The 26517-nt window shown below is 37.0% G+C and overlaps 1 non-coding gene across 1 annotated transcript; it reads right to left on the bottom strand.

Annotated features, from left to right (window-relative positions):
• Positions 1–22279: 22279 nt before the first annotated feature.
• Positions 22280–22412, bottom strand: LOC126023193 (small nucleolar RNA SNORA51). The gene has a single exon (XR_007500397.1). It is a non-coding gene; the product is annotated as a small nucleolar RNA SNORA51 (small nucleolar RNA).
• Positions 22413–26517: the final 4105 nt, after the last annotated feature.

Here is a 26517-nt window from a genome sequence, read left to right as displayed (position 1 = left end):
CTATTTCCTTGTCATCAGGGTTTTATATAATCCTAATGCAAGTTGGTGTCGAAGCAATATTAGGGACTTCCTGGGGGTAGTTTTGACTCCTAGAGCTGTTGCAAGGGAATTCTGTTGGTTCTATGTTTGGGATCTGAGGTTCAGGGTTGGACAGTCACTGTACAATTACATGGAATCTAAGTCAAGTCCCTATGACAAATGTTTGTGGGGGGAGGCTCCCCTTTATTATATTATGGGTTCTTATCCCTAGTATATAAGAGCTTGTTTCTCTACATAAGAATTTCCCTCTTTTAGTATTTCTATGCAAAAGAAAATGGTGTGATGGTATATTTCTTGTCCATTTGAGGATAAGAATAACAAGCTCTACAATCTCTGTGCCCTGGTTTTGACCTGAGCTATTATACCAAGCAAGACTTTTTCTTCTAGATATTTATACCAAGCACAACCAAAACAAGCAGAATTTTTTTTAAAAAGTGTATATATAAAATAAAAAATTATAATAAAAATAAAGTAAAAAATATGGAGTGGGCTATCTTTACCTTTGAAAATAAACACACTAAGAGATATAACTATTGAAGTATTAAACATACTAGGAAATATAAATATACTCATTAAGTTATTTTAGATGTTCTTGTGAAGATTGAGTTCCAGGGCACACAGTTTCATCCCACACCATGATCTTATTGAGTTTGAGAGATGGTATGCAGTAATTAATGGATCAGGTAGTGTCCGTCAGCTGAGGGTCCTTCTGAAGCACATGCACTTAGGAGTGTGTGTGAGAAGAAGTTCCACATAGAATGAAACAACAGGAGTGGTGATTGCAGCTTTTTGTCAGGGCATGAGGTGTCAGATAGAAAGAGTGTCATTTTGCTTTGGGAGCTGGGTAATGGCTTATTGGGGCAGAACAATGGTCTCAGTACTTAATGAGTTAAGAAATGAGGGTAAAGAGGGTTAAATAGGGAAGGTTAACAGATTAGGATTGGGAGAATGAAAAGATAAGAGGAGTTCTAAAGGGGGAGGAGAGATAACATAAGAGGGGCTATATACAATATAGGCAAGGATTGTTGACAATATAGATTGTGCAGATGTAGGGGAGTATACTCATGCTCACTTATAAACAGGCATTAGAGATCTTGTCATAAGTTTTTGGAGGCCAGCACTCATAGGCTGAGTCTGAGTACTTAAGAAATAATTAAATTAAGATTTTATGATATAAAAGAAACATAGGTTGAATTAAAGAAGAAAAAGAGAAAGAAGAAAAAAGAAAATAAGGAAAAGCGATAATAGTAATATGTAAAAACATACTTGATGAGTGTGATCTGTAAGTCTGTGGTGCACAGTTATCTGTTTCAGTGATCCCAATGCTCATACAATGATGCCACAGTAATGGTGACTCTTTTTTAGGGGGGGGGGGCGTCACACCTGGTGGTGCTCAGGGGTTATTCTTGGCTGTCTGCTCAGAAATAGCTCCTGGCAGGCACGGGGGACCATATGGAACACCGGGATTTGAACCAACCACCTTAGGTTCTGGATCAGCTGCTTGTAAGGCAAACACCACTGTGCTATCTCTCCGGGCCCAGTGATGGTGACTCTTGAGCTCTCCCTTTTGTACTTTTATGCATAACATATTTTATGTTTTGATCTGTTCTTCATGACAAATTTTATGTTTTGTATTGTTCTGTTGCTGAAAAACAACCCTAAATAAGAGTGATCATTTTGCTATTTGGCTATGTCATTTGTTTGTTGTATAAAAGGAAATCACTTTTGTACTTTGAAATCAGTTTATCTTAGTTTTTCTTACTTGTCTCAGATAAGCTAAAGTAAACAAAAATTTAGTTTTGATTTCAGGTATTGGTCATTCTAGAAATAAAATTGTCACTTAGAATTATGGCCTATAAATTTATTGTTCACCAATGTATAAAAATATGTGTATATACAAGCATCTATACATATATACAGACATTTATATAACAAGTTCTTATATACTAGGTACATTTTAATCAGTAAAACCTAGCTCCTGAAACAATATAGTAGAGTAAAGCGAATCAGTACCCATATTTAAAGGGGGTTTTCAAAGAAAATATTTCAAAATCAATTTTCCATAAAAATATTGCCATTTTTGTAGGCAATAAACACAATAACATTTTAAAAGGAGATGCAAAACAGTATGTTTTCTGGTGCATTTTGCAGTACTAGTAATTTTTCAGACCTTCCATACAATTTTAAAAGCCATAATATAATTTCTTTCTCAATCAATCTTTATATGTTTACAAAGTATACAAGTCACAATACAGGAACTGCATAAAACTGAATAAATATAGATTAAATCCTACCCAACTATGTATTTACTGAATTTTGTTCCTAGTTATACGATGTATTAAAAAGACAAATAAAGTGTTAACTACACAACAAAATAACTAAACCTGATATAAAACTACTCACAAAAAACTGGAAGCATTATTAGAGCTAAGATTTTTAGTTTAAACATCTTTGGACTTTTCTCTGCCCGCTTGGCCTAAGAACTGATCCTGTAAGGCATTCTTCCCAGAGGGCTTCTCTTCCTTGGAGGTGAGTCGACCTGCCCACAAAGGGTGAAGCCAGCAGAGTTCTGCTGTGACTCGGCAGCACATCATCTAGCCAATGAATACCACCACAACACATAAAAATCCCACAATACAAGTGTGACATGTAAACAAAACAGACCAAGACCAGACATAGAGAATGAAGATGGCACTCTGATGACCCAAAATGACCAAACACGTAGCTAGTCTCTCAGATATGGTTTTTAGAAAAGAAATATGAAGGATGTTCACAAAACTCAAAGAAAGCATAGATCGAGTTGCACAAAACACTAATAAGAATCAAGAGAATATGAAGATAGAAATAAGAAAACTACAAAATGAAATAGCATATAAAAATAGGTCTTAAAAAACAGTAGATAAACTAAAAAACTCAATGTAAACCTTCGCCAACAGGGTAACAGCAGCTGAGGATAGAATTAGTGCGCTGGAAGATGAGATACATAGCAACTCCATACATCAGAAGAGATTAGAAAAAGCCTTAAAGCAAATGATCAGACAATGGGTAATTTTACTCAAATAATGTGAATAGATGAAAATAGAAGTCTTTTATAAACAACTTAAGAATCATTGGAGTCCCAGAGACCCAGGAAGAAAATCTCCAGGAAGAATCAACAGTCAAGAACATCATTACAGAGAAACTGCCAGAGCTAAAGAATACATGCGACCAAATACTAAATGCCAGAAGATAACCAGCTAAAAGAGACCCCAGAAAAAACACTACAAAACACATCCTTAGTCACAATGATGAATCCCACAGATAGAGACAGAATACTGAAAGCAACAAAATCAAAAAAGGGAAATTACATTCAAGGGAGAATCCTTGAGATTACAGCAGACCTGTCACAAGAAACACTAAAGGCCAGAAGGCAGTGGTGGGATATAGTGACAAACTCAATATAATAAATGCTTTGCCTAGAATACCACACCCAGCAAAACTCACTTTCAGGTTTGAAGAAAGTATACATAGTTTCACAGATAAACAACAGCACAGAAACTTTACAGACTCAAAACCAATCTTAAAAGAAAAACTGAAAGGTCTACTTTAAGACAAGACTGACCAACAGAAACACCAAACTTCTAAACAAAGATAGCAGTAAATCCCACAAAAATTATCTCTCTCAATGTCAATGGACTAAATGCACCCGTTAAGAGGCACAGAGTAGCAAAAAGGATCAAAAAACTAAATGCAACCTTCTTCAGCCTAAAAGAAACACACCTGAATAGTCAGAACAAACATAAAAATCAAAGGTTGGAAGATAAACATCCAAGAAAACAACACCCATAAAAAAGCTGGAATGGCCATAGTAATATCAGATGACACAAACTTTAAACTCAGAAAAATTGTAAAGGACAAAGATGGATATTTTTTTTACTACTCACTGAATATATACAGCAAAAAAGTCACTCTCCTAAAAATATATGCACTCAATGAGGGACCAGCAAAATATGTAATAAAATTGTTAACAAATCTGAACACAATAATTGTGTTCAACACAGCCCTGTCAGACTGAAATGCAATAAAAATATACTAGTCCTGAAAAGAGAAATGAAAGAAAGCCACCGTGTGTGTGTGTGTGTGTGTGTGTGTATAACACTGCACCCCCCAGAAACCTTGATACACATTCTTATTCAGTTTACATGGGTCATTCTCCAGGATAGATTATTATGCTGGTACATAAAACATACCTCCATAAAATCAAGAGGATAGAAATTTTGCAGTCTACCTTTGCTGACCACAGGCTGTGAAATTAGATGTGAACTACAAAAACACAGAAGAAAAACTTTAAGTATTGGGAATCCATGAGGAAATAAAAATTTCCTAGAAACAAATGACAATTAATGCACAAACTATCAGGAACTTTCAGACACAGAAAAAGCAGTACTGAGAGTAAAATTTAAAGCTTTGCAAGCAATACGAAAGATCAACAAAAGCAGAAGTTGGTTCTTTGAAAAAAATAAAAAAAATTGATAGACTATTGGCAAAACTTACTAAGATAAAGAGGGAAAGAAACTTGGTAATTCCTATTATAAATGAAAAGGGGGAGATCACTACAGATACAGCAGAGATTCAAAGGGTATTCAGAGAACACTATGAGAAATTCTATGCCACTAAATATAAGAACCTGGAAGAAATGTATAAATTTTTGAACTCATATAACCTTCCATGATTTAATAAAAAAGATGAAGTATATCTAAACACTGCCATCACTATTGAGGAAATTAAAACCATAATCAAATATTTGCCCAAAAACAAAAACCCAGGCCCTCATGAATTCAGAAATAAATTCTTTCGAAATCTTTTAAGATGAACAACTACCAATCCTGGCCAGGCTCTTTTATGAAATTGAAAAAACAGGTACAGTTCCAAATAGCTTTTATGAAGCCAACATCACCTTAATACCAAAACCAGATAGAGATTCTGCCAAAAAAGAAAATTATAGACCAGTATCCCTGATAAACACAGATGCAAAGATTCTCAACAAAATCCTGGCAAAGAGGATTCAATGCCTCATCAAGAAGATGTAGGTAAAACACTCTATGACATTGAGACTAAAGGCATCTTTAAAGAGGAAACAGCACTCTCCAAACAAGTGGAAGCAGAGATAAACAGATGGGACCTATATATTTAGCTGAGAAGCTTCTGCACCTTGAAGGAAATAGTGCCCAGGATACAAAAGCCACCCACTGATTGGGAGAAATTATTCACCCAATATTCATCAGACAAAGGACAAATATCCAAAATATACAATGTATTGACAAAACTATACAAGAAAAATTATCTAACCTCATCAGAAAATGGGGAGAAGAAATGAACAGACACTTTGTAAAAGAAGAAATGCAAATGACCAAAAGGCACGTGAAAAAATGCTCCACATCACTAATTGTCAGGGTGATGTAAATCAAAACAAATATGAGGTATCACCTCATGCCACTGAGATTGGCACACATCACAAAAAAGGAAAACAAGCAGTGCTGGTGGGGATGTGGAGAGAAAGGAACTCTTTTAAACTGCTGGTGGGAATGCCGTCCAGTCCAACCTTTATAGATATCTGCTGTGAGCCAATTTCTGTAGCAGTCTTCAGCACCTGCAAACAGATCGTTCATGGAGTTCGGGAAAATATTCCACGGGGAGAGAGTGGGTACACAAAATGGCGAATGACGGAACAATATTGTAGAAATGAAAATGAGACCACACAGAATGTATGGGGACTTACGTCTGAAAAGACGAAGACAAATTTATTTTTTGAGCTGGCTGCTTTTAAAAGGCTGAGGCTTGGAATGTAGGGTGCAAATTCTTGACATCAAAAAAACTGGGAAAAGAATGGAGGACCCTGGCTTAAATTAGCATATTAAAGAACAAATGGATACTGATGGTGAAAAGGCAGTTTGTTTTGGGTTAGTTTTGTTTTGGGTAAGGAGAAGGGAAACAGGCAATTTTCAGGGAAGTGGGAAGAGAGAGAAATGTTTTAGAGTTTTGGGGAAAAACTGAAAATTACTTTACTATGAGCTAAGTTTTGGGAAAAACCTGATCTTGGCGCCAAAGTAGCAAAAATTACAGGGAGCTGTTAAGTCGGAGACTTTTGGCGGGATTTGTACTGTCCTCCTTTGTTAGAAAGAATTTACTAAGGCCTGATTTTTAATATTGGTTAAAAATAAAGAGAGAGATAGTTACAGCCACTATTGGAATTATGACCAAACAATCCATGCAAAGGGTCAAGTGATTTTGACTGCTCTAAGCGGGCCTTTTTGGCAATTAATTTCTTTTCAGGAGAGCACTATACCTTTTGGGTATGTGCCCCTCCTGAGTGGGATGTGGCAGATATCGATATGGAGATTCCTTCAGAAACTAGAAATTGAGTTCCCATATATTCCAGCTAGACCACTTCTAGGAATACACCTGAGGAACACAAAAATACAGTACAATAATCCCTTCCTCACACCTATATTCGTTGCAGCGCTATTTACAATAGCCAGACTATGGAAACAACGAAGATGCCCTTCAACAGATGAGTGGCTAAAGAAACTGTGGTACATATACACAATGGAATACTATGCAGCCATCAGGAGAGAAGACATCATGAAATTTTCCTATACATGGATGTACATGGAATCTATTATGTTGAGTGAAATAAGTCAGTGGGAGAGAGAAAGATGCAGAATAATTTCACTCATCTACGGATTTTAAGAAAAATGAACAACATTTTTAGCAGTATCAAAGAGACAAGAGAGATGTGGGCTGGAAGATGCAGTTCATGACATGAAACTCACAGCATAGAGTGATGAGTGTATTTAGAGAAATAACTACACTGAGAACTATCATAACAATGTGAATGAATGAGGGAAGTAGAAACCCTATCTCGAGTACAGGTGTGGGTGGGGTGGGGAGGAGGGAGATCTGGGAAATTGGTGGTTGGAATCTTGCACTGGTGAAGGGGGGTGTTCTTTACATGACTGTAATCATACAACTATAATCATATTTGTAATCACGGTGTTTAAATAAAGATAATTTAACATGAAAATTAAGGGCTGGAAGACTTGTGAAACCAATCCCCTTTTTTCTTTAAAGCAGATATAGTAAATATAAAGATATTATTGGCTACATGTTGTGCCCAATGTTCCCTTGTGTCCCCTTTATGTTGAAATTGGATGCTGAAAAACAGTTGCATGTCATACAGATTATTTTCGTTATTGCCCACAAAATTTAAAAATATTCTATTTTTTCTTTTACAATTTTTTATATATTAATAATTTTCATTTTGACCAAAGTGTATTACAAATTATTCACAGTAGTATTTCAGGTGCATAGTGACATTGAATCAGGAGCATTCCCACCACCGATGTTGTCCCCCCTCCACCAATTTTTTATTTAATTAAGGAATTCGAAAGTTATTGATAGTTGAGTTTTAGACATACAAATATTTCTTTTTTTCTTCTTTATTTGAACATCTTGATTACATAAATGATTGTGATTAGGTTTTAATCATGTAAAGAGCACCCTCTTCACCAGTACAACATTCCCACCACCAATGTCCCAAATCTCCCTCCATCCCACCCCACCCCCACCTATACTCCAGACAGGCTTTCCAGTTCCCTCATTCATTCACATGATTGTTGCAAATCAGTCCCTGAAGAGGTTGACTGATGGAGGAATGGAGGATGAGGCCTTTCTCTTCCAGCTCGGAGCACACGTCTGGCACCCTGTCTAGCCGACGGTTCTGAGGTGAAACGGCGGGTAAACAGCTCGCAGACAGTCAGGCTTGTGGAAATATTAGCTTTATTCGGTGGACAAGACTGAAGTCCAAAGACTCAGCCACAGTTCCAGCAAAAAAGCCCCCGCCTTCCACAGACCCTTGTTTTTATCCCCCAGAATCAGGTACCACCCAATGGTGGGATCAGATACCAACCAATGGTGGAAGTAGAATCAGGTACTACCCTAGGGTGGGGGCAGAATACCAGGTCACACCCTAGGGTAGGGCACAATCACCAGTTTAGGGTGAGTAACATAGTAATCCCCCCAAATATTTACATACACAACAATTCCCCCATTTGTTTTTAGTAAACAAACAATATTGTCTACAACTATTAAAGGAAAAATTATTCAATAATAAAAGAGCGGCTGTTTGCATAAGTGCATCACAGGAAAATGTAAAGAAAAACTTCTAACATAAACACGGGGTGTCTAAAACCAGAAACATGTATCAAGGAATCAACTACAAACTCCTGAGAAGATAAATCTAAGACATACATAGATCCTTCGAAGAGACGCCAGAAAGGTTGTGTAGCAGGCAAGAAGAAGCACCTTTTCTTTATTTGTTGTTGCTGCTGCTGTTGTTGTTGTTGTTTGTTGTACCACCCAATGGTGGGATCAGATAACAACCAATGGTGGAAGCAGAATCAGGTAGGTCACACCCTAGGTTAGGGCACAATCACCAATCAGGTTAGGGTAAGTAACATAGTAATCCCCTAAAATATTTACATACACAACTATGATTATGGTAGTTCTCTGTGTAGTTAAATTCTATAGCTGTACTAACCACTCTTTGTGGTGAGCTTCATGGAGTGAGCTGGTGTTCCAGCCCTCCTCTCATTGTCTCTGAGGATTGTTACAAAAATGACATTTATTTTTCTTAAAACCCATAGATGAATGAGACTATTCTGGGTCTCTCTCTCCATTTGATTTATTTCACTCAGCATGATATATTCCATGTACATCCATGTATAGGAAGATTTCATGACTTCATCTCTTCTGACGGCTGCATAATATTCTATTGTGTATATGTACCACAGTTTCTTTAGCCATTTGTCTGTGGAAGGGCATCTTGTTTGTTTCCAGAGCCCGGCTATTGTGAATAGAGCTGCAATGAAGATAGGTGAGAGAAAGGGGTTTTTGTAATGTATTCTTGTGTTCTTAGGGTATATCCCTAGTAGTGGAATAGCTGGGTCAAATGGGAGCTCAATTTCCAGATTTTGAAGGAATCCCCATATCGCTTTCCATGGAGGATGTACTAGACGGCATTCCCACCAGCAATGGATAAGAGTTTCTTTCTCTCCACATCCCCGCCAGCACTGATTGTTCCTATTCCTTGTGATGTATGCCAATCTCTGTGGTGTGAGTTGGTATCTCATCGTTGTTTTGATTTGCATCTCCCTGATGATTTGTGACGAGGAGCATTTTTTCATTTGCCTTTTGGCCATTTGTATTTCTTTTTTATCAAAGTGTCTGTTCATTTCTTCTCCCCATTTTTTTTATGGGTTTAGATGTTCTTTTCTTGTAAAGTTCTGTCAGTGCCCTGTATATTTTGGATATTAGCCCCTTATCTGATGGGTGCTCAGTGAATAGTTTCTCCCACTCGTTGGGTGACTCTTGTATCCTGGGCACTATTTCTTATGAGGTGTAGAATTTTCTCAGTTTAATGTATTCCCATCTGTTGATCTCTGCTTCCACTTGCTTGTAAAGTGCAGTTTCCTCTTTGAAGATGACTTTAGTCTCAATGTCATGGAGTGTTTTACTGATGTGTTGTTCTATATAACTTATGGTATCAGGTCTGATATCAAGGTCTTTAATCCATTTGGATTTTACCTTCGTACATAATGTTAACTGGGAGTCTATGTTCGCTTTTTTGCAAGTGGCTAACTAGTTCTGCCAGCAACATTTGTTGAAGAGATTTTCTCTGTACCACTGAGGATTTCTTGCTCCTTTGTCAAAAATTAGGTACTTGCATGTCTGGGTAACGTTCTCTGAGAACTCAAGCCTATTCAACTGATCTGAGGGTCTGTCTTTATTCCAATACCATGCTGTTTTGATAACTATTGCTTTGTAGTACAGTTTAAAGTTGGGGAAAGTAATGCCTCACATTTTCCTTTTCCCTAGGAGTGCTTTAGCTATTTGAGGGTGTTTATTCTTTTAGATAAACTTCATAAGTGTTTGATCCACTTTTTTGAAGAATGTCATAGTTATTTTTAATGGGATTGCATTAAATCTGTATAATGCTTTGGGGAGTATTGCCATTTTAATGGTGTTAATCCTGCCAATCCATGAGCAGAGTATGTGTTTCCATTTCCACGTTTCCTCTCTTATTTCTTGGAGCACGGCTTTATAGTTTTTTTTGTATAGGTCCTTCACATCTTTGGTCAAGTTGACTCCAAGGTATTTTAGTTTGTGTGGCACTATTGTGAATGGGATTGCCTTCCTGACTTTCATCTCTTCCCTATTATTATTGGTGTATAAATAGGCCATTGATTTCTGTAGGTTGATTTTGTAGCCTGCCACCTTGATATATGAACCTATTGTTTCTACAAGCTTTTTGGTAGAGTCTTTAGGGTTTTCTAGTAGAGTATCATGTCTTCTGCAAACAATGAGAGCTTGACTTCTTCCTTTCCTATCTGGACTCCCGTGATATCTTTTTCTTGCCCGATTGCTATAGCAAGAACTTCAAGTACTATGTTGAAATGAGTGATGAGAGCAGCCTTCTCTTGTACCAGAAGTTAGAGAAAAGGCTTTTACTTTTTATCCATTGAGGATAATATTTGCCATTGGCTTGTGGTAGATGGCTTCAACTAGATTGAGAAAGGTTCCTTCAATTCCCATCTTGCTGAGAGTTTTGATCAAGAATGGGTGTTAGACCTTATCAAATGCTTTCTCTGCACCTATTGATATGGTCATGTGATTTTTATTTTTCTTGTTGTTGATGTTGTGTATGATGTTAATAATTTTATGGATGCATTCTTGGGATGAAACCTACTTGGTTGTAGTGTATGATCTTCTTGATGATGCATTGGGTCCTATTTGCCAGGATTTTGTTGAAGATCTTTGCATCAGCATTCATCAGGGATATTGGTCTGTAATTTTCTTTTTTGGCAGGGTCTCTGTCTGGTTTTGGTACCAATGTGATGTTGGCTTCATAAAAGCTGTTTGGGAGTGTTCCCGTTTTTTCAATTTCATGGAAGAGCGTGGCTAGGATTGGTAGTAGCTCCACTTGAAAGATTTGAAAATATTCATAAGGAAACCATCTGTGCCTGGGCTTTTCTTTTTGGGCAGATGTTTGATTACAGTTTCAATTTCCTCAGTAGTGATGGGTGTGGTTAGAAGTACTACATCCTCCTTACTTAAATGTGGAAGGTTATAAGTGTCCAAGAATTTTCCAATTTCTCTATGTTCTCATGTTTAGTAGCATAAAGTTTCTCAAAGTAGTTTCTGATCACCCTTTGTATCTCTGCAATATCTGTTGTGATCTCCCCCCTTTCATTTCTAATATGGGTATCAGATTCCTCACTCTCTCTTTGTGAGTTTTGCCAATGGTCTATCAATTTTGTTTATTTTTTCAAAGTACTAATTTTGCTTTTGTTGATCTTTCGGATTGTTTTTTGGTGTTCTACTTCATTGAGTTCAGCTTTCAGCTTTGTTATTGTCTTCTTTTTTCCTATTTTTGGTTCCTTTTGTTAGTCATTTTGTAATTTTTTGAACTGCTTCATTAAGTTATTTAAGAATACCCCTTTTTCCTTCCTGAGGTTTGCATGTAGAGCTATAAATTTTCCTCTCAGGACTGCTTTTGCTGTGTCCCATAGATTCTGGAAGTTTGTGTCTTCATTATCATTTGTTTCTAGGAAAGTTTTGATTTCCTCTTTGATTTCATCTCTGACCCACTGTTGTTCAGTAGCAGGGTGTTTAATTTTTAATTGTTAAAGTTTTTCTTCTGTGTGGCTTTGTAGTTCACATCTAATTTCAGAGCCTTGTGGTCAGCAAATGTAGCCTGCAAGATTTCTATCCTCCAGATTTTATGGAAGTATGTTTTATGTGTCAGCATGTGGTCTATTCTGGAGAACGACCCATGTACATTCTAAAGGAATGTGTTTTCAGGTTTTTTGGGATGGAGTGTCCTGTATATATCTACTCGTACTTTTCTTCCATAACTCTTTTCAGGGCTAGTATATTTTTGTTGGTTTCAGTCTGATTGACCTATCAAGTGTTGATAGGGACATGTTGAGGTCTCCCACAATGATTGTTTAATTGATTTCTTCTTTCAGATTTGTCAAGTAATTGTATTAGATAATTTGCTGGTCTCTCATTGGGTGCATTTATGTTTAATAGTCTGATATCTTCCTGTTGCACATATCCCTTGATTAGTACATATTATACATCTTTGTCCCTTACCACTTTTCTGAGTATAAAGTTGGTGTCATCAGATATTAATATGGCCACCCCAGCTTTTATGGGGGTGTTGTTTGCTTGGATGATGTTCCTCCAGCCTTTGATTTTGAGTCTATGTTTATTTTGACTATTCAGATGTGTTTCTTGTAGGCAGCAGAAGGTTGGATTCATCTTTTTGGCCCATTTTCCACTCTGTGTCTTTTAATTGGTTTATTTAGTCCATTGACATTGAGGGAGATTATTGTCATAGGATTTAATGTCATCCTTGTAGATAAGTTTGCTGTGTTGGTCTCTCTTGTCTTAGAGTAGACTTGTCAGTTTTTTTGTTAAGGCTGGTTTATCATCTGTGAAGTTTCTGAGCTGTTGTTTATCCATGAAGCTGTGTATTCTTCCTTCAAACCTGAACGTGAGTCGGGCTGGGTGCAGTATTCTCGGTGAGGCATTCATTTCATTCAGTCTTGTCACAATATCCCACCACTGTCTTCTGGCCTTGAGAGTTTCTTGTGACATATCTGCTATAAGTCTTAGGGATCCTACTTTGAATGTAATTTCCCTTTTTGATCTTGCTGCTTTCAGTATTCTATCTCTAGTCATTGTAACGAGGATATGTCTTGGGGTGTTTTTCTTTGAATCTCTTTTACCTGGTACTCTTCGGGCATGCAGGATTTGATTGCATGTAGTCTTTAACTATGGGAGTATCTCTTTGGTGATGTCTTTGACAGTTGATACTTCCTGGAGACCTTTTTCCTGGGTTTCTGGGACTCCAATGATTCTTATGTTGTTTCCGTTGAGTTTATCAAAGACTTCTATTGTCATCTGTTCAGATGCCTTGAGTACTTTTACTATTGCCTGTTTATTTGTCTTAAGGTTCTTTTCCAATTTCTTCTGTTGTGTTGAGTTTTTCTGCATCACATCTTCCAATACTCCGATTCTCTTCTCAGCTGCTGATATCCTGTTGGTGAGGCTATCCATTGCGGTTTTCAGTTGAGCAACTGTGTTTTTCAGATCTGTTATTTCAGTTTGGAGTTTTCTGATTTCTGTCTTTCTGTTCTCTTCAGATCTATCTATGCTTTTTTTCAGTCTATGAACATATTCCATATTTCTATTCTAAACTTCTTATCTGAGAGCTTAATCAGGTGGTTGGAATTTATTGGTTCATCTGAGCTTTCGTCTTCTTTGTCTGTTGATGGTGTTTGCCTGCGAGGTTGCCCCATTGCCACGCTTGTAGTGTGGTTTCTCCTGCTTGTTGTGGTGGGGTTCATTGGTTAGAAAGAGTGCACGGCCACGAAGCTCTTCTGCTGCCTCTAGTTGACAGTCCTCAGAGTGAACAAAGGCACAGCAGGGCAGAATCTCCACAGGCCTAAGACCTTAGCTTATTGGACAGCCACCTCTGCAGCCAGAACATACTTACTCAGCAGCTTCAAAATGATGTTTTTTTGGGCTGCACTTCCTAGGCCTCTGGGGAAACCTTCGGGGATTCAGAAGCACAGGCAAACAGGCGTAGAAGTTCCCCCTGAAGTCCTCAGAGTGAACAATGGCACAGCAGGGCAGAGCCTCCACAGGCCAGAGACCTCAGCTTATCGGACAGCAACCCCCACAGCCAAAATGTACTTACTCAGCAGCTTCAAAATGCAGTTTTTTGGGGGTGCACTCCAGAGGCCTCCGAGAAAACCTTCGGGGATTCAGAAGTAGAGGCAGACAGGATAGTAGTGTTTTTAAAATATATTCTAATGAAATGCACTAAAAATTCGAAAAAAATAATAATAGAAAATAAAATGGCAATACTTAAAAAGAAATGTGGCAATATTCCCAAAGTATTGTACATTTTTAATGCAATCCCTCTAAAGATACCCTTGACATTCTTCAAAGAAGTGGATCAAACACTTCTGAAATTTTTGAAACACCCTCAAATAGCTAAAGCAATCCTTGTGAAAAGGAATATGGGGAAATTACTTTCCCCAACTTTAAATTGTATTACAAAGCAATAGTCATCAAAACACATTGGTATTGGAATAAAGACAGACCCTCAGATCAGTGTAATAGGCTTGAGGACTCAGAGATTGTCCCCTAAACACACAATCACCTAGTTTTGATAAAGGAAGAAAAAATTCTAAATGAAGCAAGGAAAGCCTCTTTAACAAGTGGTGTTGGGACGACTGGTTAGCCACTTGAAAAAAAGTGAACTCAACCCCCCAGCTAACACCATGTATTAAGGTAAAACCCAAATGGATTACAGACCTTGATATCAGACCTGAAACTATAAAGTATATAGAAAAACACATAGGTAAACACTCCATAAGTTTGAGACTAACAGCATCTTCAAGGAGGACACTGCACTCTCTGAAGAAGTAGAAGCAGAGATAAACAGATGGGAATATATTAATCTGAGAAGCTTCTGCAACTCAAAGGAAATACTTCCCAGAATAGAAGAGCCACCAACTGAGTGGGAGAAACTATTCACCCTATATCCATCATATAAGGGGCTAATATCAAAAATGTACAAGGCACTGACAGAACTTTACAAAAAAAAATAATCTAATCCCACCAAAAAATGGGGAGAAGAAATGAACAGATACTTTGCCAAATAAGAAATGCAAATGGCCCAAAGGCAATGAAAAAATGCTCCACATCACTAATCATCTGGGAGATGCAAATCAAAACAACTTTGAGGTACCACCTCACACCACAGATATTGGCTCACATCACAAAGAATGAGAACAAGCATTGATGGCGGGAATGTGTAGAGTAAGGTACTCATTCACAGCTTGTGGGAATGCCCTCTAGTCCAACCTTTATGGAAAACTATATGGAGACTCCTCCAAAAACTGGAAATTGAGCTCCCGTACAATCCAGCTATTCCATTCCTAGGAATGTACCCTAGAAATACAAAATACAATACAACAATCTTTTCCTCACACCAATATTCATTGCAGTGCTGTTTACTTGGAAACAACCAAGATGCCTTTCAACAGATAAATTGCTTAAGAAAGTGTGGTATATATACAGAATGGAATATTATGCAACTGTCAGGAGAGATGAAGTCATGAAATTTTCTTATATATGGATATACATGAAATCTATTATGCTAGTGAAATAAGTCAGAGTGAGATAGACATAGAATAGTGTCACTCATCTATGGGTTTTAAGAAAAATAAAAGAAATTCTTGCAATAATTCTCAGAGACAAAATAGAGGAAGTCTGGAAGGTCCAGCTCAAAACATGAAGCTCACCACAAAGATTGATGAGTGTAGATAAAGAAATAATTACATTAAGAACTATCATAACAATGTGAGTGAATGAGGAAAATAGAAAGCCTGTTTAGAGTACAGGTGGAGGTGTGGTGTGGAGGAGGGAGATTTGGGACTTCGGTGATGTTAATGTTGCACTGGTGAAGGGGTGTGATTTTTACATGACTGAAATCCAACTACAATCATATATGTAATCAAGTTGTTTAAATAAATATATTAATTAAAAACTAAAAAAGATTTATATTTGATTAGTAAGGGGAAACAAAACAAAAAAACAAATAACCCAATTTTTCAAATATTGATATTTTTTATTCGTAGTTCTTGTGGTTAGATTGCCACCTAGTGGTAAAATACATCGACACTATATATATCCAGCTGTTATCAAAACTCTAAATAACTCGGAAAAGTACTCTAAAATACCAGAAGATAGTTGTACTTCTGAGAAGAAATCTTTTGGACAATAGAGAGTGAGAAAGTTCACATTTAAACTCAGGTAGAAACATTCTGAACTTAAGTTCACTGATCCTTCTCCATTCTAACACAGAATGAATAAAACCTAGATCAAATTCTAGTATAGCTTCTCATAAATCAACCCTCTAAGATAATTCTTTACCCCTGAGATCTTTAAATGTCTTCTTAAAAAAGCCCAACTTTTGAAAGCCCAAAGGAGTCTATTGTTTGTTCAAGTAAAAATTTAAAGATGAATTTTCTGACCCTTTTCTTAGATCATTGACTTATAAAACTATACAGTTATAAATCCTCTTTCAGCTGGTTCTTTTCATCTCAAAAAATATTTCTCATGGTCCTGAGTGTCATCTATTTGAGATGCAGTTAAGAAAATACACATCTTTGTCTCTCATTTTTGTGGGAGAGCAGCAGCCTTGCCATGATAAACTCCATTAACCCACAAAAATGTCAAAATTATATTACTGGACTACCTTTCTCTAACTATCTTTCCAGGTAACTAAAAAGGGCTTTCACTTTTGTCTCATTACAATTAAAAACACAAAAAAAACTGAACACTCTCCACCCCACTAGAGTCATCTCAGTGAAATCTGCTTTGTCATCTACAGCTAAACCTCTTTTTTTCTTCAACATTTCCAAGATGAAAGAAATCTAACAGATAATTTAGAACACTGAAAAAGAGTTAATGAGAATCATCAGCCTCTGATATTTTTATACATGAATTTTTACAAGGGAGTCAAACATTTCTCTAATCTGCTAAAATCATGGCATATTGCTCCTCATAAAAACATTTCATAATTCTGAAAGTCTCCCACTGACATAAAATATGTTTATTATTATTCAATTTTTCTTCCCAAGGTAAAAGTAGGAAAATACACTAATTACATCTAATTACATATAAAAGAAATTTTATGAAGTAAGCCATTTTACACATTTTTGTCATCTAAAGCTAATTTATTTTAAATAAATAATTTCAACTGAGAGAACAAATTATTAGAGGCCAGAACAGACCAATTAGAACCTACCATCTCTCCACTCCATAACCAGGTGATTCTTTCCTTTGGGTGTGGCCTTCTGATAGAGTTAAGTACTGAGTGAGTATTGTTTCTCCTCAGATTTTTCTTCTTAAAGGTACAGTACTATTGTTTGTCCCTCTGATACTTTCCAAAATTCCCTCCCAATTCTTGATCAGTATTTAGATTCATGTGATGAGATTACCAGCATTCACTACTTCTAGCATAGTGTCTTACATTTTAGTAAATCTCTACACATCTTTACTCCTTCCACTTATCTAAAATACATTCACTATAGATTATAGTATTGTAGTACTATTTTTCCAGTTATAGTTACTTATTGAAAAATTATTAAGGTGGAGCTAGAGCATAAGAACATTGATAGGGCATTTGCCTTGCATGTGGCTGATCCAGGACAGACTTTAGTTCGATCCCCGGAATCCCATAGCTCCCTCAAGCCAGGAGTGATTTTTCAGCGCATAGCCAGAAATAACCCCTGAGCATCACTAGCTGTGGCAAAAAAAAAAAAAACAAAAACAAAAACAAAAACAAAAAAACATTAAAAAAACATTAAGGTAAATCGTGTTCATTTTTATAAATCATGACAGGGGATTTTCACAGAGTATTGTAATATATGTAGAAAATGATTATTTAGTCTATGGAAAAATAATGTGAATTTTATATAGTATGGTTGAAGTAGAGATAAAGATAAATTTATTAATAACATAGTGAAAGTTTTGGGTGTTTTCTCCTGTAGAATGACAGCCATTCTTATACCTGAATTGTATTCTTTATTAATTTTAAATATTTAATATTTTATCAAGTAGAAAAAAAACAACTCAGCCTAATTTTTATTCCTATATTTATTTCATCACACATAAAATTAAAGATTACAATTATTATAGAAACATGGCTTCTGATTGTGGTCATTGATTGTTCTTTGGCTCTACCTTGATTTACAAAAAATATTGTCATCAAATCCACAGTGTTTTTTAAATTTTATTTTATTAAAACCATTGTGATCTACAAATTCATTCATTGTTGAATTTCAGATATAAATGAGTCAAGGCTATTCCCACCACTAGTGTTGACCTCCATCCCCAATGAATCGAGTGCATACTAAACCACCAACTTTTGCCCCTAGCCTGACAATAGAATAGACCCTTTAAGTTTAGATTGTTAAAGATTGTCTCTTGATTCTATTGTCAGTGACCTTGGCTTGGATATTCAGTTCTGTCCTTATTTTTTCTCTACCAATGCTTCTGAACCACTTGGCCTCTAGACCCCATCTTTCTTTTTATTTCCTTTCTTCTTAGTTTTAAAGAAAAATGCAGAAATATGTGGTTAAAACATAGTAATTCTAAGGTTCTATGAAAAAGGTGGGAGCCACTATTTAAAAATAATACATAAAAAATAGAGAAAATAGGGAAAAGGGTTTTTTTTTGTTTTGGGGTTATTTTTGTTTTGTTTTTTGTTTGTTTGTGGGTTTTTTTTTTTGCTTTTTGGTTTTGTTTGTTGCATAGGTGCAACCAAAGTTGGGAAAAATGGAAAGGTAAACCTTTGGCCTAAAAACAGAGAGACTGTACCCATGAAGCATCATGCTATAAGACTAATTAGAGGCTCTGGGCATACTAAATTGTCAAACTCCAAAGTCTTTGTGGTCAGTGTAAAAGTTTTTCTCAATCACCGTTGTCACATTCAAGTTTCTGTAGTTAGAGATCCTTACATAGAAGTCAAGGTGTTACAGAGTGTCTTCTGGTTTCATCTCACCAATAGTTGGCAATGCAGGCAACTTGCCCTTTAAGCAAGTTGTTGCTGTTACCAAATCATCAGGGTGTCATATGAACCCACTCTGGAGCAAGTCAGTGCCAGGGCAGCAGTAGAGCCTTCCCAGGTAGAAATCCAATTCCTGGTGCTGAAGTAGAAAACCATGTTAGTTTCTTAAATAGGATCCAAGTTAAAGGGTGAATGGCTATTGTCACAAGACCATTTCATAGGCTAAAGCTGTGCTCCAGATTATATTTTCCCCAGACTATTTTAAAACACTTAAGGGAGATATGTATGTTTACTTCATAAATCTCTTTAGAGGCATTTCCTTAATAGGTATAATTCTTATTGTCTATTTCCTTATGCAAAAGTAGTTTTCCCCATTTCTTTGTTCATATATTCTAGTAGAAATTTCTATTAGATAAGTTTCTCCAGGATTCTGAGTTTATGTTAGGTCTATGTTATAGGGATTGTTTAGCTTGTTATTTTGACCCCTCACATGCACCAGTAGTATCATGTAGCATTGTCCCTTTTTGGATAGGCATATTAATGGGGAAACATTCAGCATAGAAACAAGTCCTTATCTAATAGGATAGGAACATATAAATTTTATATTGTAGTGGAGCTTTTCATCCTGAATAGTTGTCATAGTGATTTGACTTAAGAATTAGAAGATTAAACAATGATCATTTACCCCTGAACTTTGATATCTAAAGCTTTTTCTCAAGCTATTAGATTTTCTCCATTTTCATAAAGATTTTTTCAGAATAAAATCAAACTATTCTCTGGATTATATGACTTAATGACTCATAAAAAATCTTGACTGAGAGGGTACTGTATGTCTAGAGCTACTCAATCCTGTTATACCATCTCAGACAAGTAAAAGAAGAAATAAATACACTGATATAAGCCAGTAACAAAAATAGTCAACTGTGCTTCCAAGAGATATGTGAAAGAAAGCTTGTAAAATTGTGGGATAGGGGCCCGAAGAGATAGCACAGCGGTGTTTGCCTTGCAAGCAGCCGATCCAGGACCAAAGGTGGTTGGTTCGACTCCCGGTGTCCCATATGGTCCCCTGTGCCTGCCAGGAGCTATTTCTGAGCAGACAGCCAGGAGTAACCCCTGAGCACCGCCGGGTGTGACCCAAAAACCAAAAAAAAAAAAATTGTGGGATAGGTGTTGAAATATGGACCACATAATAAATAGATACAAAAATTTAAAAAAAGAAGTTTTATTATATCTGGCACCATGTTTATTATAATTACCTCTGTCTCTCTTTGACTTAAGAATGCAGTATAGATCTGGTGGCTATGTCACAGAGCTGAGCAGCACTGAATCTCAGGTGCTGGGGGACGGGAGCAAGGCCGAGCAGCATCAGGTCTCAGTTGCTGGGGGAAGGGAGCATTCTGACATACCATACCTAGAATGTACACCATATATACATGTAATACTCCATGAACACATACAACTGTTTAACAGGGTAGAAATTCCAAACAATGTAATAGTCAACATTTACTGGGGAGTAGTGCTCAAAACAAGTAGAAGAGGAGCAACTCAAAGCCTTGGCTATACATTATTCTATAAAGAAACCAGCAACAGCAGAAACAACAGCGTAGAGGGAACAGGTATGTAATCAGTCTTTTACTACAAAGGCCTATAATAATGTCTTAGGGATCTTATACAAGATTACAGGTAATGAATATCATGGAAAGTCATTGACTCCAGTGGAAGCGTTTCATAACAATATGTTTTAATGCCTTAATATTACTATATTTCAAATAACCTCTAAGGGGTTCTTGGATACAAAGGGTGGAGAACCTAAGTTGACACCTCGGTGCTCAATCATACTAGATACCATACTCAGTATGCATTATGAAAATGTCTTGATAAAACATCTTAACATACACTTTACCTCTAGGTTATGCCCTCTATTAGGAACTGAAGCATGTGACCAGCCAAGCCACTGAAGTAAACTGTGACCCAATCACTTATATTATAGGACCTACTCATTGAACACGTTTAGGCAAACTAACATTCCCTTTCTCCTTTCTTCTCTCTTCTCATACCTCTTTCATTCTCCCTTTTCTTCTTCTACCTTTCCTTCCTCATTATCATCAATTCAATCCATGTCAAAACAAACCATATTGTTACTTCCTCCTTAGGAAAGGAAATTCAATACATAAGGTTGGCAGACAATACTACATAGGGTAACCACCTATATAGATAGGCCTCACTAACACATTGTTTAGTACTCAAGATGCGAAACCTATGTGTATCCAAAATTGCTCCAGTCATCACCCAATCCTGAAACCCTCATTCATGAAGGCCCACTTCATCACTATCAAAATCCATAGAAATTGAGAAAACCTCCCAACTTAGATACACTGGCCCAATCCCTCTTAGTTGATTTATCAGTTTTTTAGCTTACTTGTACTAAATTTAGCTTATTTGTACTAAATTTACCTATTTCTCTGTTCCCATCTTATTCCTGCTCTCCCCCTCCTCTTTTTCTTAAGCTTTACCTAAACTAACTATTGTATGTTTCTATGTGGGCATGAGAACATAGAGAACTCCTCCATTAAAGCCAAACCTAAATTGTTAACAACCCATGCCCATAGTGTATATAGCCCCTCCTATACACTACCCCCGTCCCCACCTTCAGAAATCCGACTATCCCTTCACCCACAATCCCAAACCAATATCCCACCTTATTAAAACTCTTTACCTTTGGGGCCGGGCGGTGGCGCTGGAGGTAAGGTGCCTGCCTCACCTGCGCTAGCCTAGGAGACGGACCGCGGTTCGATCCCCCGGCGTCCCATATGGTCCCCCAAGCCAGGAGCGACTTCTGAGCGCATAGCCAGGAGTAACCCCTAAGCGTCACCGGGTGTGGCCCAAAAACCAAAAAAAAAAAAAACTCTTTACCTTCAATTCTTTATCCATTAGGTATCAAGACTGACCTCCAATAAACCATTATGCAGCACCCAAGCGAAGGGACACCCATTCAGACCCACACCACATACCCTGCAAGAAACTACAACCAACACCCCTGCTAACTCATGTTGCGTGGCCCTCCTTCTCACCTCTCCCTAACGTGGACAACAGTTATATGATATATAACATATATCTGATATATATACGATATCTATATATAATATATAACAATAGTTATATGAACAGTTGTATGATACCAGACTCAGCCCCTAAAAGATTCCCAGCACAATACCTCTACCTGAGACCTCTCCGCCATAAATCTTTTCTCAATCTCAAAGACCAGGGTGTGTTGAAAATCTGCCCTGGATCCCACACCCCACAAGAAAATCTCAAAAGACATTGGAGAAGCCTATATTTTCTTCATAAGTTTAAGACCTATATAATACTACCCCTTAACCTACTTTTCCCCAAATGTAGGGTAGTCTCCTGCATCCCTTTTTTCCCTTAATTACATTTTTAAACTCATTTTTAATTTATATATATATATATATATATATATATATATATATATATATAGAGAGAGAGAGAGAGAGAGAGAGAGAGAGAGAGAGAGAGAGAAAGAGAGAGAGTCCCCCAATTCACAATACAGCCCAGGCAAAGGGCCTGGGTTGAGGTGTATATAGGATGCATTTACTGTGCCTCCTCTATATATAAAGTCAGTGTAAATAACACAGCCTGTGGTAAGCACTGTGAGGCCTATCTTTTCATTTCTTTTTTTGATTTCTTATATATAAAAAAACCTTCACCAGTGCAACATTCCCATGACCAATATCCCAAGTGTCCTTCCCCACCCCACACTGGCCTGTACTCTAGACAGGCTTTCTATTTCCCTCATTAAGTCACATTTTGTTATGATAGTACTCAGTGTAATTATTTCTGTGACTGCACTAAAACAATCCCTGTGGTCAGCTTCATGTCGCGACCTGGACCCTTCAGTCCTCCTCTATTTTGTCTCTGAGAATCATTACACAACTCTTTTTCATTTTTCTCAAAACACATAGGTGAGTGAGACCATTCTGTGTTTAGCTCTCTCCCTCTGACTTATTTCACTCAGCATAATAGATTCCATGTACATCCATATATAGAAAAATTTCATGACTTCATCTCTTCTGACGCTGGATATTATTCCATTGTATATATGTACCATAGTTTCTTTAGCCATTTATATATTGAGGGGCATCTAGGCTGTTTCCAGAGTCTGGCTATTGTAAACAACACTGCAATGAATATAGGTGTGAGAAAGTAATTTTTGTATTGTATTTTTGTGTTCCTAGAATATATCCCTAGGAGTGGTATAGCTGGATTGTATGGGAGCTCAACTTCCAGCTTTTGGAGAAATCTCCATATTACTTTCCACAAAGGTTGAACTAGACGTCATTCCCACCAGCAGCGAATAAGAGTTCCTTTCTCTCCACATCCCTGCCACACTGTTTGTTCTCATTTTTTTTCTGATGTGTGCCAATCTCTATGGTGTGAGATGATACCTCGTAGTTGTTTTGATTTGCACCTCCTTGATGATTAGTGATGTGGAGCATTTTTTCATGTGATTTTAAGCATTTGTATTTCTTTTTTGCCAAAGTGTCTTTTTTTTCTTCTCCCCATTTTTGATGGTGTTAGATAATTTTTTTCTTGTTAAATTGTGTCAGTGCCTTGTAGATTTTGAATATTAACCTTATCTGATGGGTACTGGGTGAATAGTTTCTCCCACTCAGTGGATGGGTCTTGTATTCTGGGCACAATTTCCTTTGAGGTGCAGAAGCTTCTCAGCTGAATATAGTCCCATCCCTTTATTTATGCTTTCACTTGTTTGGAGAGTACTCTTTCCTCTTTAAAGATACCCTTAGTCTCAATGTCATGGAGTGTTTGACCTACATGTTATTCTATATACTTTATGGTTTCAGGTCTGATATCTAAGTCTTTAATCCATTTGGATTTTACCTTTGTACATGATGTTAACTGGAGGTCTAAGTTCACTTTTTTACAAGTTTGTGCCAACAACACTTATTGAAGAGGCCTTCCCTGTTCCATTTAGAATTTCTTGCACCTTTATCATAAATTAAGTGACGGTATGTCTGGGGAACATTCTCCAAATACTCAAGCTTGTTCCACTGATCTGAGTGTCTGTCTTTATTCCAATACATGCTGTTTTGATAACTATTGCTTTGTAATACAGTTTAAAGTTGAGGAAAGTAATGCCTCCCATATTCCTTTTCCCAAGTATTTCTTTAGCTATTCGTGGGTGTTTATTGTTCCAAATGAATTTGAGAATTGTTTCATCCACTTCTTTGAAAAATGTCATGGGTATCTTTAGAGGAATCGCATTTAATCTGTACAAAGCTTTAGGGAGTATTATCATTTTAATTGTATTAATCCTGCCAATTCAAGAGGAAGATATAGATTTCCATTTTTATGTGCCTTTTCTTATTTCTTGTAGCATGGTTTTATAACTTTCTTTGTATAGGTCCTTCACATATTTAGTCAAGTAGACTTCAAGGTATTTGAGTTTGTGTGATACTAATGTGAATGGGGTTGTTTTCTTAATGTCCATTTCTTCCCTGTCATTATTGTTGTAATATATGGCCATTGATTTCTGTGTGTTAATTTTATAGCTTGCTACGTTGCTATATGCATCTATTGTTTCTAAAAGGTTTTTTGATAGATTCTTTAAGGTTTTCTTAGTACCATGTCATCTGCGAATATTGAGAGCTTGGACTTTTTCTTTCCTATCTGGATTCCCTTGAGATCTTTTTCTTGCCTAATCACTATTATTTTTTTGTTTTGTTTCTGTTTTCTTCTCTTCTCACCCCCAGTTGCACCAGCAATATAATGTAACACCAGTTCTTCCTGCAAAGGCATACTAAAATAAGGGGAAATTTTACGTACAGAAACAAGCTCTTATCTACTAGGGATAAGAACTCATACTGTTTTACAATATAGGGGCACCTCCCACTTTGAACATATGTCGTGCTGACCCAACTTAAAATCCAGGTGATTAGGCAGCAACTGTCCAGCCTTGAACCCAGACATGTATCCTAGACATAGAACCAAGACATTTCTTCACCACAGTTCCAGGAACCAAATTCCCTCTGGGACATTCTTAATACTGATCTGGCACCAACATATGCCAGTTTTGAAATGATACCCTGACAATAAGGAAATAGCAGCAACTTGATATACAAGCAGGTTTTCTAAATCAGAAGACTTGTTATCCTTTGATCTGTGTAAAAGACTGACTGTGACAACCGTGACTGGGCAGAACGTATCCTAGGACCAATAAAAAAAATCCCTAGTCTAGGTTTTGGCCTACGATCAGTACAACAACCAAGATCTTTAACTTCAGAGGTCTGACTGAGACAATTGTAACTGAACGGATCTTCTGGAAACATAAAGAATGACTCTCCTCCAGGCTTAATCCTAGGATTAGCGCAATAACCAAGACCACCAATGAGTCTCTGGGAGAGCGAATTTTCTAGGCCCTTTTTGGCCCACTCCCAAGAGGTTTAAGAGACAGTACAGAAGACAAACACAGAGAGGCAGCACTCATAGTTTCTCACAGTCGGGCCCCATTGGGCCAGCATAGATTTTTCCAGCCTGATGTCACAAACAGGGAATTTGCCTTCTGTGATGTACTGCTTATAGTCGGTTTTCACTTTAGGAAGCAGTCCCTTGGCGTTCTGGCCCCTTCAATGAGCCTCTGGGAGAGCAAATTTTCTGTGCCCTTTTCGGCCCACTCCCAAGAGGTTTAGGAGACAGGACAGGAGACAAACACACAAAGGCAGCACTCACAGTTTCTCACAGTTGGGACCCAGTGAGCCAGCGTAGATTTTCCCAGCCTGACATCACAAACAGGGTAATTGTTTGTTTTTATGTTGTTGGACATTGTAAAAAATCATCCCACTCTCTGATCATTTATATATCCAGACTGGAATAATGAAGTCAAAAGCATTAGCAAAAGAAAATCAACTTAGTAACATTTGTATAAAACATTTACATAACTAATATGAGGGTAAGCCATAGAATTTTTATAGTATCTATAATATTTATATTATGTCTTCTGTTAGAGGAAATGGGGAATTTTGGAGAAAGAAGGGGATCTCCAATAGGTTATGAGGGGAAAATCATTTATTTTTGAGAGTAAATATATGAACTTCTAAGATACTGCACATATGTTGTTCAGTGATAAATTCACTCCAAGTCGATACTTTCAAAGTATATTTTATAGGATAAAATTAAGTGTATTGATTACTCCTTTGTTAAAAAAGGGCATGAAAAAGTAGACAAGAACAGAAATATTATTCTAGTTTCTAATACCTTCACTGATCTTAATTTTAAAAATCTGATTCTTTAAATAATGGTAGCAAACATCTCAAGGTCTCCAGAGCCTCATTTGAGTGAGTATAGTTATTCATATGATACTAGAAAAAAAACCTCCTATTTTGCATATATTGAGAAAATATTTTAGTAATAATTTTTATTGTGATCAAAAAGTAAATAACACATCTTTCTTAGTAATATTTCAGGTACATAGTTGTAGAAATAAAGGAGCTTGGAGGGGAGGCCAAAGGAGGCAGTAGGACAGAGGCAGTCGGTGAGAGGGAGTTGGAGAGAGGCAGTTGGACAGAGAGGATAAAAGGGGGAGAAGAGAGAAACAAGGGGAGACACAAAAACAAAAGGACAGAAAGAAGGACACATGGGAGACACAAAAACAAAAGGACAGAAAGAAGGACACATGGGGAGACACAGAAACAGAAGAGAAAGGGAGACACGAAGAAGAAGAAGAAGAAGAAGAAGAAGAAGAAGAA

This window comes from Suncus etruscus, chromosome 11 (assembly GCF_024139225.1).
Source record: "Suncus etruscus isolate mSunEtr1 chromosome 11, mSunEtr1.pri.cur, whole genome shotgun sequence".
NCBI classification, from domain to species: domain Eukaryota; kingdom Metazoa; phylum Chordata; class Mammalia; order Eulipotyphla; family Soricidae; genus Suncus; species Suncus etruscus.
Note: the sequence above shows the minus strand (reverse complement) of the source record. Positions and strands in the feature narration are given on the sequence as shown.